An 18,177-nucleotide genomic window follows, 5' to 3' on the forward strand; every position below is an offset into this window, starting at 1 on the left:
CTGATATATGTTAGGCATTCAGATATATATTAAAGATAACATAAAAATCATAAAACTCGGAAACAGAAACACTCAGTACCAAAAATATATATTTAAAGCCAATGATTCTAATACTACCCTTTCCTGCATAAGAAACTCCCATTAGTAACATCTCTAAATGCAGGCAATGGTTTTGGAGAGTTAATAAGAAACAAGAAAACAAATTAATGATCTTGTAAGAGAGGAAGCACATGTTAAAATTCATGAACATTCTCCCTCAATAATTTTGAGTCTTCTCATAAGAAGTTATAATCAGTCTCTCACAATATGAGACACTGTCAAAGTCATATTATATTCTGTATAATAATTTTATTAGTCTAGGAAAGGATTTCTCAACCTTGGTCCTAGTGACACCTTGACCAGATAAATCTTTGTAATAGGGAGGTGTCTGTGCATTACAGGACATATAGCAGCATCCTGGCTTCCACTTACTAGATGAGAATAGCATCCCCTGCATAGGTGGGATAATAGAAAATATTTCTAGGATTATCATGTGTAACCCTGGGAAGTGCAAAATCCCTAGCTGAAAACCACTGGTCTAGTAGTATTGTTGTCATTCTGAAAATAAGCACTGATATTTGGAAAGGTTGACTAGGCAGCCAAAATTCATATAACTACGAATTGATGGAGCCAAGTATAGAGCATAGATATCCTTGATTCCAAAGGCCACATTTCTCCACCACACCCAGATTTATATGAAAGAGTTTGCATCCTAGAGGGAAAGACAGAACCACAAACCAACATTACAAAATAATGTGAAAGGAGCTCTAAGGAGTGACCAGAAAACTATGGAGTCAAAAGGATAGTCTGTCTGGAGTAGACAAGGGAGAGTAAGTGTATTCATTTTCTATTCCCACAGAATAAATCGCCACAAACCTAGTAGCTAAAACCAACACAGATTTATTATTTCACAGATTGCTTGGGTTGGGAGTCCGGGTGTGGATTAGCCAGATCTTCAGGGTGTCAGTAGCCTGAAAGCAAGATGTTTCCCAGAGCTGTGATTTCATCTACAACTCTGGAACCCTTCCAAGCTCACTTGTTGAAAGAATTTATTTTCTTGTTATATGACCAAGGTCCCCATTTTCATGGTGGGAGTTATCCAGGGTTCATTCCCAGATCCTAAGGCCACCCTAAAGTCTTTGTTCTGTGGCCCATTCATGTAAAAATGTGGTAACTACTTCTTCAAGACCAACAAGAGAGATTCTTTCTTGGCTTCTGTTTTCTCAAGAACCCACCTAGTTGAGTCAGACCCACCCAAATATTCTCTTTCTGATCAACTCAAAGTCAACTGACTAGTTGTCCATAATTATGCCTGCAAAATCTCTTTAACTATATAACATAAAGTCACTACAGGAAAAAAAAATCCCATAATACTTTCAAGTCCTACTTGCACTTAAGCAGAAAGGATCACATAAAGGTGTGTGATGATGGGGGTTACCTTAGAATTTCGCCGGCAATAGTAAATAGTACAGAATATATAAACTTGCTCTCTTCCTACATTCTCAAACAGTCCCTGTTGTGCCTATCTTGGCACCACCCTTGGTCATCAAATGTCTGTCCCTAGAAATGCTCACCAAACCCTTATATGTGATGTCTCCATCTTGTTTACCTTTTTAATACACAATGTTGCCTCCTATATCCTGCGTAAAATCTAGTTCATACTTGAATATTACTTTTAAAACCTGGCTTTCCTCTAAGCTTTCTCCTGTTTCTGACATGTAATAATTTCTGTCTCTTGTGAATCCCTGATGTTTAAATATATTGTCATAATGTTAGAAAATTTTATGTGGCTCATGTTAACTTACATATGATTTTATATAATGATTACCTAATAAGGTATGGTTTAAACCCATTTTAATAAGAAAATTTAGGAATAATTTGATTAAGATGCTTTCCCAATGTCCTATGGTTGTGCTCAAAGAAGTGACAGAGTTGCAAATGCACGTGGTTCTGAGTTCACACATCTGACAGTGCTCATTTCCTTCCACTCCATGGAAAGCAGTGGGTGAGAAGTAGGTAAGAAACGTATAATTTTTTTTTCCCTGACAGCAAGTAGCACCTCCTCTGTCTGGCAGTCCTTACCTCAAGTGTCACAGTCCTGTAAAGAAGCCCCATCCTGACTTTTCTAAATGATACTTCTGTTCCAATTTCATTTTTCCAATTTTCCAAGTCTTTTAAGCAAGAAACATCTTCTTTTATATTCCCAGTAGTGCCTACCCAGTCTTGCATAAATGGCAACACTTAAAATTACTAGCGTACCTGACAAATGAAATCCCTTATCACCCAACTTAGGGTCACATTTCAGAAAAGATCTATACACTGGACAAAGGAAGGGGATGTAAGCATAAAACACCCTTCCACTGTGCCTGCATTCCCAGTACTTCTTTTCACTGTTACTTCTCTATAAGAAGCTGTATGTCAGTTCTGCTCCACTTCTACTACCTGCAGACCAGAGAGAACATCGTGATAAAATGTCTTTTTAGCAATATTTCATTATATTAAAATTATTTCCAGTGGCATTTCTATAAAGAAATAGCCCTTCCTATGCCCAACACAGACTCAGATGTATAGATAAACCTGTATCAAGATCTGGTGTTTAGTTGTAGGGAGAGAGGGTGAGAGCTTTTAAACAATATTTTGATTAGCAGATATTCTCTGAACCCTGAAAATGCCCTACTCTATGAGGTCCTGGAATTTTCCCCTGCTCAGAGGAGTTCACAGTCTGTAGATTTGGGCAAAAAAACAGAACTAGAATGCAGCATGAGGAACCCTATACAGGAAGTGAATGCAGGGTACAAAGGAAGGCCTGATAACTCAGGATAGCTTAAAATTCAGTCAGGGAAGACTTTCCAGTGATAATTGTATCTCAACTGAGCCCTGAAAGAAGGATGGAGTTTATCCAAGACAGGAAGCTAAAGAGTGTGTTCCATTTAAAATGAATGGCAAAGACCCAGAATGCAATATGGAGAATGATATAGTATCAGAGGTTTTTTGAGGTCTAAGAAGAGTCTTGAAGGCCAGATAAAAGAATTTGGACTTTCTTTATCCAGGAACAGCAGGAAACCACAGGAAGCAGTTAAGGACCATCATAGCTATGAAATGGAGAATTATTGAAACTGAATATGCCTGGAAGACAGAAAGAAAATCTGGGAGGCTGTAGCAGTTATCCAAGCAACAGTTGAGGACAAAGCAGTGATAGATAAATTTGAGCAACTTTAGGATTAACCAGTCTCAGTAACCATCTTGAGATAGGGATGAAGGTAAGAAATCAATTAAAAATGACACTAGGGATTTGACATGGTCACCAGAATAGAAGTAGCAAACTAAAAGAAGAGTAGATTCAGGATTATGCATGTCAGTATTGAATATGCTACAGCATATTCCAGAGCTAATTCTGACTAACTGCCAGCATGTAAACCAAGGTTATGAAATGGCAACAGTACAGGAACCTTTCCTTTTCCTTATCAAGTGTTCCAGGAAAGAACTCATAGCCAGGGTGCCATCTACTCCACTGCCGAGGCACATTTTTCCAGTTGTTTAATAGGACTTAAGGTTAAATGTATGTAGGTTCAAAAGACCTTACCTCTCAACCAAAATGTGGAATCAAAGCACTGCATGAATTAACTATGTCTGTCTGCACAGATGTTGTGCCTGCCACATCAAAGGCATTTTGCACTTGCCATAGGGGACGGCTTCATGACCTTGGAAATAAAATTTGAAATGTATGGCCTCCTTGAAACCACAGACTCAACTGAGTATGACTTGAATTATGGCAATGCATTATATTCACTATGGGGAAACCCAGTGCAAATTGTTGAATTTGAGGGTTTTTAACAAAAGAAATGAGACCCACAACCAAAATTATTGGATGACAAAGTAGGCTATTTTCAAATCCTCAGATAGGAAACCATACCTATACACATATATTGGTCTATAAAAATTTTCACTCAAACCATAACATTTTTACTAGCTTTCCTCACATTTAACAATACCAGTCCCACTTCTATACCATACCCACACTTTCCTACTGAAATAACAGTTATGAAAAGTGCTTGGAGCATTATAATGTGCTATGTCAAACTAAGGTTGCTTATAGTGTTAATCCAGGACATTATCTACTTGTTGATAGCAAAATATTAAGCTTTCTTTTAAAAAATAGCTGGTCTCACTTCAATTACAGATAATACAGTTAATCACTTACAGTGTTCAATTTTGCTTTTCTTTCTACCATGGTTTTGGGTAAGAAATGTATTAGAACAATAAGTAAATAATCCCATGGTCTACACAGAAATTACATCCATTCTTATAATGACCGTGTAAGCTCTATTTGGATATTTAATATGATTCCCATGTGTGACACAACCCTGTAAACATTTCTACTTTCTGACAAAATTACAGTTTCAGGCTCTGCATAACTTTTTAAATAATAGCCACAGACATCGTGCCAAGCATCTATATCATCATGCTTAATCCATACAATAATTTTGCAGTAAATACTACCTTACTTTCCAAGACAAGGAAACTGAGGCCCATAGAGGGTTAGTCTAAGGTCACACAACTAACCAGGAGAAAAGCCAGGAATCAAACCCAAGTTTATCTCTCCAAAGTTCTGCTTTAGCCACATTACTGCCTACTTTGAGTTTGTGACTTTCTAGGGATGTACAAATTCTCAAATTCATACATTCATTTCATGCCTGTGTGTGTGTGTGTCTGTCTGTCTGTCTGTCTAATTAAAGTTTAAAAAGGGCTGAGGATAAAACTCATAGTCTAGAGTACACATTGACCATGCACAAGGCTCTGGGTTCAGTCCCCAGCACCAAACAAAGAAAAATGAAAATTGATGTTAAAGCTAGCTAACATAGAATAAAAAGCTTTAACAAGTTATTTTTATTTTTTATTATTTTATATGTTAATAACTGATGATTCTTTAATGAGATTATGATATTTAATACTTTCCATCACATTTAGTTGGTTGAAAACTTTTTTAAAAGTGATATTTTTAGAGGAGCTAGCTAGCTCACTATACTCACACAATCACAGTGTCAGTTCAAATATGCAGTGTTAAATATGGAAACAAAGTATTGACATCACGGTATTTGCTTTAACCTCCAAGTCAATTCTTAAACTGTGAATTTTTAAAAATGCATATCATATAAGGGAAATTTTACTAATCATAACATCAGCTGTCCATTGTAAAGCATCTGGCTTTATAAAGGATGAAACTGAATGTTTTACCTATGTTATCATTTTTAATGTTCCTGAAGCCATCTGAAAAAGCTATCATTATCAACATTCTAAAGAAAATTAAAAGTTAGGCTCAGTACAACTATACAGGTTACCTAGGTTAGTCAGCCAATAAGAAACATCCCTGCTGGACGCTGGTGACTCACGTCCATAATCCCAGTTACTTGGGAGGCTGAGATCAGGAGGATCGTGGTTCAAGGCCAACCCAGGCAAATAGTTCATGACACCCCATCTCCAAAATAACCACAGCAAATGGACTGGAGGTGTGGCAAAGCTCCTGCTTTGTAAGCTTTAAGCCCTGAGTTCAAATCCCAGTCTTATGAAGAGAGAGAGAGAGAGAGAGAGAGAGCAAAAGGGAAATGTCCCTATGACTTGAAGCTAAAGACTCTGATTCCTACTCTGCTTGCAGGGCTTGTGCCCATGAAACCCAATGCCGCACTGTACCCCCACAAAATATTTTATAAAGCTCAGGCACTTCCCTGAGATGTTGAAAACCCTGGGTAGCTGAACGTCCATTTATACCTTCCATGTGTTAGCAGCACTATAAAAGTTAAATTCATTGGCATCTGTAATATAAGAACTAATGGAATCAGTATTCTTTGAAAATTATGCTTTTTTCCAAATGTCACCTTATGTTCCACACATATTTTCAAAAAATGAATGTTCAGGTTTTAAAGAGGGACTAAACAAAATTGACAATGTAATTTTATCCAGGTATAAAAAAAACACAATCTCTTGCCTTATGGGTGACTCTACCAGTAAGGCCATGACAATAATTTACTATTCTGGAATATAGTTATTCTTCCAATTTTGACATAACTGCCATGTTATTTCACTCACATAGTCTTCTGTCTGTCCCTGTAGCCAGGGGCCATTTTTCATTCCATTCATTTGCATCAGAAATTACAGGTTTTGATCCCACTGTCACAGTCTGTGTTTTAACTTTGAAATATATTGTAGCTAAACCTCTAATGTGGCTAGTCTAGTTCATGATTCAATATGACTGCAGTTATGGCTCCCCAAAAGGACTGCTGCTGACAAAACGTTGTTCAGTGCTTAGGCAGAGGAACTCCTTAGAGCTCAGCTCTCCAGACCAGGTTGAAAAAGTTTCCTAAGAGCTATAATGATGCTCTTCCTATCCTGGACACAAAGTTATTCTGTATTCTTGACACTGTTGAGCCTCTTCTGCATGCCTAATTTTCTTAAGTAACCATAAATTAGAAAGGCACAAACATGCCCATCTTTCTTTCATTCTCCTTTCTGCATTTTAGGTCCCTGGAGATGTGAATAAATCTTTCCAAGGGCTCAGACAGGGGCAGGCATTGACAGTCTTCTCACCATTCACTCCAGCTGAGAGTCAAAGCTTTCCTTGATGCCCACAGGATACATCTCAGTCATCTGACAGGATTCATGGGAAGAGAAACTGCTGGTTTTCCATTGGAAGGACCATGGAGATATCAGTATTCTGCTCATCTTCTAGAGGCACAAAACCCTTACATGATGGGCTCAAGGTTACCCAAAGGATCTCCCATGAGTTAATTCTTGAATTCTTTCATTTGCCAAACATATATTGAGCATAGACTGTTTCCCAGACCTGTTCAGGATACTGGAGATCTAGAGATAAGTATGATACTTTCTTGCCCTGGGGAGGGAATGACCCAGTGGAAAGTTAGGCAGGTAATTAAGGAAAGTCAATAAAGTACCAGAGGAAATATGGCCTCACTTCATGGTTAGCCTAGGAAAGTTCCAGTTGGCACCTGTTATTGTAGCTCATTGTCAGTAGCACCCCTTCTCATTCTCAAAAGTGTCTTGGTTCAGATGATAAAGCCACTCCAGTTACAGTTATAAGTAAGAACAATGTGAATTAGAGAGACAAAAAACAGAATTTTGTTGGGTAGGTCTGTAAACCTTGTATTACCATTGGTCCATGGGGAAGAATTCCCTCATTCTCAGTGAGTCTTCTCTGTTGTCTTTGAGAATGAAGGAGGAAAGCCCTTTTAAGCATGCTGAAGAGTAAAGAAGTTCCTAAACTGACTGGACCAATATGACATTGGAGTTGACTATTGTTCATGGTCATGTAGCTGGTTTGCAACAGAGCCAGGCAGTAGATCTAGCCACCTTGACTCCCTGTACAGTGCTCTTACACTACATCAAACTGACTACCCAGGATGGGGATTTGTGTCTGAGTGGAGCTCACCTAACTCCATACACTGCAGCCTCTACCCTATGCAGCTCACTCACCAGCTTTGCCCCTACCCACTGCCCATCTCCTAACACTCCTCCCAGCTATGACAGAAAACAAGAGTGTACAAAGGTAACTCACTTTAACACAACCTACCTTGACATTGTCCTTACGAAAGCTATCTGAGAAAAAATTCTAATGGCAACCAATTTTGATACGTAATAGCAGTTATAAAAGAGCTACCATATCCTAAGGATCAGAGTATCTAACAGGCATTGGGTTAGATACTGTAATTCTCGTGATTATTCAGCAAGGTGATATTGTTGTACCTTTTTTACAGAAAACAAAGGTTCTGAGAACTATATGATTTGCCCACTGACATACAGCTGGCAAATGGCAGAGCCACACCTCAAACCCAGGTCTCTCTTGTCTCAAACTGCCCCTTTTTTTTACTACAGTGCATTGCTACCTCTATTTTATCCGACTTCTCAAGGGGAAAACTTCTTGAAAACTCCTGAAAATCAGTTAATTGTCAGTCCCTATTAAGCCCTTTTATGATTAAGACATCTGTAGAGAAATATATGTATATTTCTCCACAGAAGTCTGTATAAGACACAGACTTCAAGTCAAGATACTTAAAGTATTTTGAGGGAAAGAAAACACACACACACACATACACACTTGTACTAACAACATAACCCCAAAAGCCTCAACTCAATAGGCAAATGCTGCGAGATTCCAAGGTGGTCAGAGAAGTTCACTGAGAGAAGGTAGGACTTGAATCTAAATAAAAAAAGAGGAGGGTTCTGGGCAGTTGAGAGCTGAGGTAGAATATACCTTATAGGTCCTTACTTCTGGCAAATCCAGGAAAGACTGACAACGAGTAAATTGGAAATGGTGAGGTACCTGAAGTACCTTGAGGTGGCATGATGATATCATGATGATATCATGATGATATCATGATTAGGGATATAGATGAAGCAAATCAATTATGCCCTTATATTTCAAGTTCCTTATATGGGAAATGGGAAATTGGGAATAACTATGACTACCATACAAGATAGCAACAACAATAAAAGGAGCTGATGTATGGAAAGCACTTTGACACAGTAGGTAGCACATAATATTCACTTAACAAATTGCAGTTCTTTTTATTACCTTATGATGCTGACAGCCATCTTGGTGGTTTTGTGCCTCCTTGGTATTGTGCATAAAATGAAAACAGTCCTGAGATATACACCTAGCCAAGAAATACCTAGTAACTCTAGAAAATGCTTCAGTCTTCCAGGGATAAGAAATCAGATCAGTTTTCCACCACACATGGACTGCTCAGATATCAGAGCAGCCTTAGATATTCATGTCAGTGTAAAGTTCAAACATTATTTTCTTGGTGTGTCGTGATGGGAAAAAACCATGCAACATGGCATGAAGGACCAAGCCAAGGGAAAAAAGTTTTATGCAAAGCTGGAATATGCTTATTGGCACATTTTCAGTCCCTATTAGTTATCTGCATAACTGAGGCATAGAAAGATTTATTAAGCACTTATGTTAGGTCAGGTCGACTTAAATTTATCTTTTTGCATTCTGCAGAGTGTGCACAGAAATATTCAGAGTGTGCAACATCCCATAGATTAACTCATATCTGAAATTCTCAAGATGCACTTCCACTTTGATTTGAGAAAATTATAACTCACAACTATCCTCCCTTTACGTTTCCTGTTTTCTTCCACTTTTTATTCTGCACAGCAGAGATAATTAACTCAGACTGCACATTAAAATTATCTGGATGACTTTGTTAAATTTCTGGTGTCTGCATGTCACCCTAAAGTTTTGATTAGAATGGTTTAGGGCTTGGCGTCAATATCAGTGTTTTCCAAAAGTCTGCCCTATCTCTTAGGCAATTCCAGTATACAGCCAGAGTTGGAACCTCTGTAAGAAGATTCCAATACTTTGTAAACTGTGCTCAATCAATTCCTCTAATTTTAAATCACATTCAAAGGTTATTTGAGTGTGTATTTGAGAGCCCAAAGAACAAGTGAACAGAGCTGCAATATCAGGAAATACCAGCCACCCTTAACATTACTGGTAATTTTTGCAAGTACTCAAATGGAGACTAAAAAGAAATTTATATCTATTCCTTCCCCAAGCCCTAACATATATGTACCACTATCAAAGGCAAGAGTGCAATATAGCCACAGTTTACATGCCTCTAAGTAATAATGTATTGATTTATAGTTTGCACAAATTGCAATAAATGGCATTTTCTGTTATGTGGTGGGTAATAGATTGTTCTGGAGTGAATACAAGGCCATAATTCATTCAAGAGCAATGCTGATGCTATAAACTAAAGCTCAGACTTAAGCAGTTAATCTGTGGTAGTTTAATGCTGAGAATGAATTTCAGGGTGGTCTTCAATTTGGTGACTGTTATTTTTGTTGAAGCATAATTAACGACATATATAAGAAGAAGCAAGGGAAATATTTTCAGGGACTTTTGCCTTTTTCCTACCTTCCTGATGTCTTGTTTCTCCATGTTGCTCTCCAGAATAATCATTTCCTGCTTCAGATGCAGACTGGGAACAAGAAAATGTTGTTTCAGAGACAGGTGGTACTGTGTCATTTCTACTGCTGAAGCATAGACTTAAGTAAAGCAGTGACTACCGTACTTGCCACATCCCATCAGACCACTAGTCTACCAGAAGTGCAGTGGCCTGAATGACCAAACTTAAGACTGCTGGGAAAGGGGTAGAATATTTTTAAAGACTTGGTACCCCTCACTGCCATAAGTGTCCTCTTGTCTCTGCTTATCTTTTTTAACCTCCTCAAGGATATAGAACTAAACAATAATAATTATGATCTAATTTTGTACAGAACTAAAAGAAAAAGAATTTTCAAGTCACATAGAACATTCACCTAGATAGAAAATACCATGGGTTATGAAACAAACCTTTATAGACATTAAATAGCAGAAATTTATGTACTTAAGCCATAACTGAATTAAACTAAAATTAATTACAGAAACATAACAAGAAAATCTCTAAACACTTAGAAAATAATTATTGTTTAGAAACTAAACAACACACTTTTAAAGAAACCATGGGTCAAAAAGGGAAGTCTAATACTTTTTTTTTGAAAGATCAGAAAATATTTTGAACTGAACACAAATGAAAATGAACATATCAAAGTTGGTGTAATGTACCTAAAGCAGAGTTTAGGGAGAAATTTTTAGCATTAAATACTATGTTGAGAAAGAAGAAAAACAACAAGTAAATAATATAGGCAAAGTTGAATGAGAGAAATAAAAAATAACGGTATATCAATAGGATTGAAAACAGAAGGCTAATAAAAGAAATGACTGAAACCATGATAATTTGAAAGAGCGATAAGATTGATCAACCTCTACCAAGGCTAGAAAAGAAAAAAAGAGAAGTTACCCAAAAAAAGTAGTAATAAAAGAAAAGATACCAGTAGAGACACCATGGCCATTCAAAAAGAAAAGCAGGACATGTTATGAAAACCGCCATGGACATAAATTTGCTAACTGACATATAAAAGGGACTGATTCCTCAAAATCCATGAACTACTGAAGTTTACCTAAGATGAAATAAATAGCAAAAATGTACTCCTATAATTATAAAAGTAGTTTAGTTTGTAATTTTTAAAAATCTTCAACAAAGAAATCTTCAGGACCAGCTTTTTTCACTGGTGGATTCTACTCACTTGTGAGCTGCATCTCAGACTGTCTCATAAAACAGAGTGAACACTTCCCAATACATTTTATGAGGCCATTATTACTCCAATAGTGAAACTAAACAAGAACAGTGAGAAAGAAGACTACAGAGTTATATTCCTCAAGGACATGAATGTAAAAATCTACAACAAATGTTAGCAAAACGAATGCATGGAATATATATATATATATGAATAATATGCAGTAATCAAGCATAGTTTATCCTAGCAATGCAAAGCTGGCTCAATATTTAAAACTCAATGTAATCTACTTGTCTAAACAGGGTAACTGATTATGTACATTAATGCAGCAAAGGTGTTTGACAAAACTTAACAATTCATGACAAAAAAAGAATCAACAGATAGGAACAGAAAGTATTCCCTCAGTCTTATAACAGGATCCTTAGTAGCTAACATCATATTTAATGAGAGTATAATCACTTTCCAACTTAGATCAGGAATTCAACAACGATTTTCATTTCTACCATTCTTCGTCCACATGGTACTAGAAGTCTTAGCGAGCGCAATAATGTAAGAAAAGGAACTAAAAAGCATATTGAACTTCACCTACTCAAAGATGAAATACAGAGTATATAAATAGAAAAATCTAAATAAATATATAAGAAAAAAATTTCTAAAGTTAATAAGTGAGTTTATCAAGGTCACAGAGGGCCAGGTCAATACTCAAACATTAATCCTATTTTCTTATATTAGCAATGTAAAATTAGAAACCAAGATTTAACAAAAATGCCACTTATAATTAAATTCCAAAAACTGAAATACTGAAGAACAAATCTTACAACACATGTACAGGATTCCTATCCTAGAAACTGCAAAATGCTGACAAATTAGAAAAGACCTAAATAAAAAATATTGCCTTCAGGGTTTGGGAAACTCCCACATAGTAAAGATGACAATTCTTTAAAGTCTAATCAAAAGCTCAGCAGTATGTTTTTTTACATGTAGATTTTAAATTTTATATGGCAATGTAAATGAACTAAAATGATTTTGAAAGAATAAAGTTAGAGAAGCAGGGCACAGCAGTGCACACTTGTAATCCCAGCACTTGGGAGGCTGAGACAGAGGATCATGACTTTGAGGCCAATCTGGGTTACATAGCAAAACTCTCAAAAAGAAAAAAAAGGATAAGGTAGGCACTGGTGCCTCACACCTACAATCTTAGCTACTTGAGAGACTGAGATCTGGAGGATCACAGTTGGAGGCCACACTGGTTAAAAATAGTCCACCCAGTCCGTCTCAATGTAAAAAACCTGGGCATGGTAGCACACCTATCATCCCAGCAGCAACAGGAAGCCTGAAACAGGAGGCTCGCCATCTAGGCCGGCCTAGGCAATATGAAGACCCTATCTCCAAGTTCACCAGAACAAAAATGGCTGGAGGTGTGGCTTTAGTGGTAGAGTGCCTGCCTAACAAATGTGAAGTCTTGAATTCAAATTCCAGTACTGCAAACAAAAACAGAAAAGAAAAGATATAGGAATTGTGCTACACAATTTTAAGCCTTACTATAAGGTCACAGTAAACAAGAGAGAACACAATGATCTTGAAACAACTAGACGTTCATAATCATAAAATAAATAAACTATCACCCAAACCCCACCTCACATGACATCCAGAAAATAACTAAAATGGATCACAATTCTAAATAAAAGGTAGACCTATAGAATAAAGATCTATAAAAGGTAGCTCTAAATAAAAGGTAGAACTATAGAAGTGCCAGGAGAAAGCTTTCATGTCTGAGGGATAAGCAAAGACTTGATAAACATGACAAAAAACACTATCCATAAAAGAAAACAAACTGATGTTGAAAAAGTCTTCTCAATGCAAGTCAACTTTAAGAGAATTAAAAGACAAGCAATGGATTGGAAGAAAATATTTGAAAGTCATCTATCTAACAAAAGACTTGTGCTCAGAATGCATAAGGAACTTTTGGGCGAGCAGGTGGCTCAAGTGGTAGAGTGCCTGCCTAGCAAGTGTAAGGCCCCTAGTTCAAATCCCAGTACCACCAGAATACATAAAGAACTCTCAAAACAGGCAAAATAAACAAAAACTTCACCAAAGAAGATGTAAAAATCACACAAGAAATGTTTAACATGTTAACCTTCATGAAAATTCACATTAAATCCAGATACCCTTACTCACTTGCTAAAATGAAAAATGCTGACAATACCATGGACTGAATACCTGGAGCTCCCTTGAATTACTGGTCAGGCGAAAATGGTAAAACCTCTGTGGAAAGTAGTTTCACAATTTCTTATAACATTAAATTTATATTTTGCACATGAGCTAACAATCCTATTCCTGGGTATTGCTCCCAGAAAAACAGAAACTTAAGTTTACATCAAAAACTTTGTATACAAAAGTTTATAGCAGCTTTATTCACAATCATGTAAAACTAGAGAGAATCCAAAGTTCTACAATGAGAAATTAGAATGACTGTTGATACATCCATACAATCAAATGAAATCATTTTTAAAAAATGATAAAAGGAACAACAAAAAAGAAACTATTGAGACATGCAACTTGGGTGACTTTCAAAGGCTTTTTACTGAGTGAAATATACTAGTTTCAAAAGATTACATACTGCCATTTATATGAAAATTTCAAAAAGATAAAAACTAGAGAAATAGATTAGTGGTTGCCAAGCGTTATAGGTAGGGAGCATCATTTTAGAGGAACACCAAAAGAGAATTGTTTGAATTGATAGAATTATTCTATATCCTAATTGAAGAATGCTTAATGAACCTATACATACGTCAGATTTTACAGAACAGTGGAGATATATATATAGACAGAGAGATAGATACAGATTCTGTTTTTGTGTTTTAAGATTTCCTTCTTGAAAGGCAATGCAAGGAATAGTATATCCATTGAAATAAATCAAAGGTTTACAATTCTGTTAGTGTTCTCCCACAAAATCTGAAGTCCAGAATCCACTGAGTCTTCTAACTCCTTGCTAACAGTCAAAGATGGCTGCAGAGAAGAGAGGCTGAAGGTAGAAAGCTCCAAGGGCTGTAAATGGGGAGTTGCCATGGAAGCCCAGTAAGGGGAGGCTACACAGCAGCTGACATAGTCAAGAAGTTAGCCAAAAAAGCCTCCTTCAAAATTGTAAACTTCTAATAGTGAGTCACACCTAGGATGTGCTTCCCTTGGAGCAAATGAAGAAATGGGAGTTAGAAGAACCTAAAGAAAAGGAAAAAGTAACTTTGATGCATGGGGTACAGTTTCAAGAGAGCAGATCTAAGTAGAATTCTATCGCCAAAATAATCGGGACAATCAGATCACCAAGAGGAGGAAAAAGCAGGGCAGGAAACTTGAATAAATACATCACCAAAAAAATTTTAACTAGCCAATAAATATTTGAAAGAGTACCCAGCCTCATTAGTCATCAGGAAATGCAAATTAAAACCACAAAGTGATACCACACACTCCTAGAATTTCTAAAATGAAAAAAGACAAATTTCAAATGTTGGCAAATGTAAAATAACCAGAATTCTCATCACTTCACATGGGAGTATTTATTGGAAACTTATTTGGTTTTGTAAACTAGGGATGAAATATGCATATCCTATGACTCAGTAATCTCCCTTCTGAGAGGGATACAGTTGTGCATTCACCAAAATACAGGTGCTAGGATGTTTTTAGAAGCACTACACATAAGAGGCTTATATTAGTTTCCTATTGTTGCTGTAACAAGTTACCACAAATTTCATGGCTTCAAACAACACAAATACATTTTCTTGTATTTTTAGGTCAGAAATCTAAAATGGGTCTTATGGACTAAAATCAGGGTTTAGCAGAGCTTAGTCCCTCCAAGGAAGCCAAGGCTCAATCTGATTGCTTGCCCTTTCCTGCTTCTGGGGACCAGGTACTGTCCTTATGTTGCAGCCCTTTCTCCAGCTTCAAAACACATCACTACTCTCACCTCTGCTTCTGCCATATCTCCTCACTGACTTTTACTCTCTTGCCTCCTTCTCATAAGGACCCTTGAGATTATATTTCCAGACCTGGATAATCCAGGAAATTTCCCCCATTTCAAGATCCTTAACTTAATCCCATTTGCAAAGTCTGCTTAAACAAAACAGGAGTTAGGATATAGACATCTATCCATTACAAACCTCAAATAAGAAACTACTCAATGTCACAACAAAAGAATGAAAAATTGTTACGTACACCAGAATACTATACAATAATGAGAATGAACACCTTTGATTACAAGCAGTATTACGAATGAAATATGGATCCATATGCATAAAGTTCAGAAAGCAGCGAAGCCAATACGGTGGAAAAGTCAGGACAGTTATCCCCCAAGTGGGAAAGGGCACAGCCTGAGGAAACTTTTAGGGAAGCTGACAGTGCTTTATCTCTCTCTCGATCTGAGATTTGATTCATGGGTGTGTTCATTCTGAAAAGTCCATCAAATATGTTAGGGTATGTGTGCATTTTATATCATAAAATTTTTATTGGAAAGGGCAGTATAAAGCCGCCCCCCACATGTTGTAAATTGGTGTCATAAGAAAAAATAAAAGCTCTAGAACCAGACAGGCAAGACTTAAAATCATAGCTCTATTATTCATTCTGTGATTTTCGACATCTTAATCTTTTGGGCCCTCACTTTCCTCTTCTAAAAAACAGAGGGGGTGCAATACCACTTCCTTGCTGTGTTGTTGTGATGTAACATAGTGAAAACAAATGGAATATAGCAAGGCATAAATAAATGCTACCTTCTCTCAGTTTTGCTCTTAAGTTTGTGTTCCAATAGAGAAAATACACCAAAGAAAAGAATGATCTCAGAAGCCGTATTTCTTTTTCATTTTCAGTGCCATGTTTAAAAATATTTGCCAAGCTTTATAGAAGTTGCTCCACACCCTGAAAAAATGGGTAAAGAAGTAACTTTTTTTGTTTCTTTATAAGCACTGCTTATTTCTTTATAAAACTGCCAGTTTCATTGTGAAAATCCTTTCGACAGAGGTGAACCACTTGAGATCAGGAGAGCTATAACATTTTTCACAAAAAGTCAAGGAGCAGGATAGAAACCAAACCACTTGTGCAGCTACCCACAAAACAAATGCAGCCCAGAGCATCACTGCCTATGATCATGACCAGAAAGTATGTCTCCAGACCAAACCAAACTTCTAGCCAGTCTTCCTTGTCACACAGTTAGAAACTAGTGTTTGAAACAGAAGAACATGGCATATTTGAGATCAGGACTGTGATCTGGAGCCATAGAGACCATTTAAAGAATGTTGGGCTCTTGAAATTATTGTGCTTGTGTCAGGGTCACTCAGACCCACACAAAGTCTGGTTTATAATCATTGTCCCGCGCGTTTTTAAGACACGGTTTACATTTCTCATTACCAGCCAGAACCTTTTATTTGTGATGTTTAATTCACTATTTATATTTTCTCACTCCCATTTTTATTGCCACTGGTAATATTTTAATGCCATTTAATTTTTGATCCAGACTTGGGTTATTTTTCTTGGCTTATTTTACACCCTCCTCTCTTCTGACCCCGCTCCCCAAGTTTCTCCACGCATCTCTACACTCCCACTCCTCCACATGGAGCTTACTCCTCCCAAGGGCTGCTCCAGAATGACCTCCACCTAGATGCTCACCCTTTTCCTCTGAGCCTGGATCATTTCATCTCACCTCCAGGGAAACCCAAATCACATTGATCACAAGCTGTCTGCTTACTTACCTTGGGCCCTAGATCATGTGCTCCATCAGGACAAGAGCTGGAGTATGCCTTCCTGTCTCTCTAGTGCCTTGTTTAGAAGGGTCTCTATAAATATTTGTTGAATTAATGATTATCTGCCTGGTGACCACCAGCTACAGGTAGCAGTTGACACCTTCCTGCTGTTATTGAATGTTTAAGTTGACAGTCTCTTGTTACAAATGTCACCAAATTCCATTTTTAATATAATAATATCTTATTTGTTACCCAAATAACTGTAAATAGCCCCTTGCTCACTCTTCTTTCCCCATACGCAAAACAACTCCCTCATTGTACAGCAATCTTTATGCTATATCAAGACTTCTCTTATCTACCCGATCAGTGATTTAAACCAAGTGTAGAAAAGAAATGCTATAAGACCTCCAGGCAACTGGCAAAGTAATTTTTGCCTTATCTCTACTTTAAGTCTAACAGAAATTGCTTTCCCAGAGGCCTAAGTGATTATGCTATCCTGCAGGTATAGCGATGTTGACAGAAGTGACTGAAGAGCTATGAATGGTAGCCAGCCCACTGTGCAAGGATATATTTTTCACTTTGTGGTGGTTCTTTTTCTTTTCCTCCTCTCCAATTAGAATAAGAATTTAAATTTCCAAAATGTGAGCCATTCTCTTTAGCAAGGTACAAAACTCAACTAAACTCCATGAGAAAGATGAGTTTATGAGCTGCTATAAACTGGCAGTGGTCACTTTGTTCCAGTGAAGAGCAGAGTGGTGATAAGGTCAGTCTTGCCCACATTGGGACTGAACTCAGGCAGTCTGGTTCCCAGCTCCTGCTGCCTCACCAGAAAACAAGAACAGTCCAGATGATCTTTGCAAAGAGCCTGGAGGGATAGAATACAGGCTGCTCTTTTCAGAAATTTAGCAATCACAGGAAGAGAGAGAGATAGGGATATTGCATAAAAGAAAAGCCAGGCCAAGAAAAAGTATTTTTAGGGAAGGAGAGTTTTGAGCCTCATTTTAACCTGATGAGAAAGAGCTAAGGGAGGAGAGATAGATTAAAGATGTAAGGGATGAGGGTGGCAGGAGTGCAAAAAGCCCCCTGGACTCTGCCAGAGAGCTGTAATACATGCCATCCTAAAGAGGGATAGACACACTTGACTTTTAAAGGCGATAAGATTCTGGAACAGGAAAAAGGAACAAGCAGAAAGAACACGGGTGAAGATAAAAATAAATTTTGAATCAGAGAGAAGGGAGGTTGAGAGTTCACCGTATATGGCTTCAAGGATCTCTGT

The 18,177-nt window shown here is 37.3% G+C and overlaps 1 long non-coding RNA gene across 1 annotated transcript in view; it reads right to left on the bottom strand.

Annotated features, from left to right (window-relative positions):
* The window catches only part of LOC141421721 (uncharacterized), a 110,706-nt gene that overhangs the window by 63,864 nt on the left and 28,665 nt on the right, over window positions 1-18,177 (bottom strand). Inside the window, exon 4 of the long non-coding RNA XR_012446393.1 lies at window positions 9,974-10,037. This is a non-coding gene — a long non-coding RNA (uncharacterized lncRNA). The remainder of the gene's footprint in view (window positions 1-9,973; window positions 10,038-18,177) is intronic.

The sequence above is a fragment of the Castor canadensis genome, chromosome 3, assembly GCF_047511655.1.
Source record: "Castor canadensis chromosome 3, mCasCan1.hap1v2, whole genome shotgun sequence".
NCBI classification, from domain to species: domain Eukaryota; kingdom Metazoa; phylum Chordata; class Mammalia; order Rodentia; family Castoridae; genus Castor; species Castor canadensis.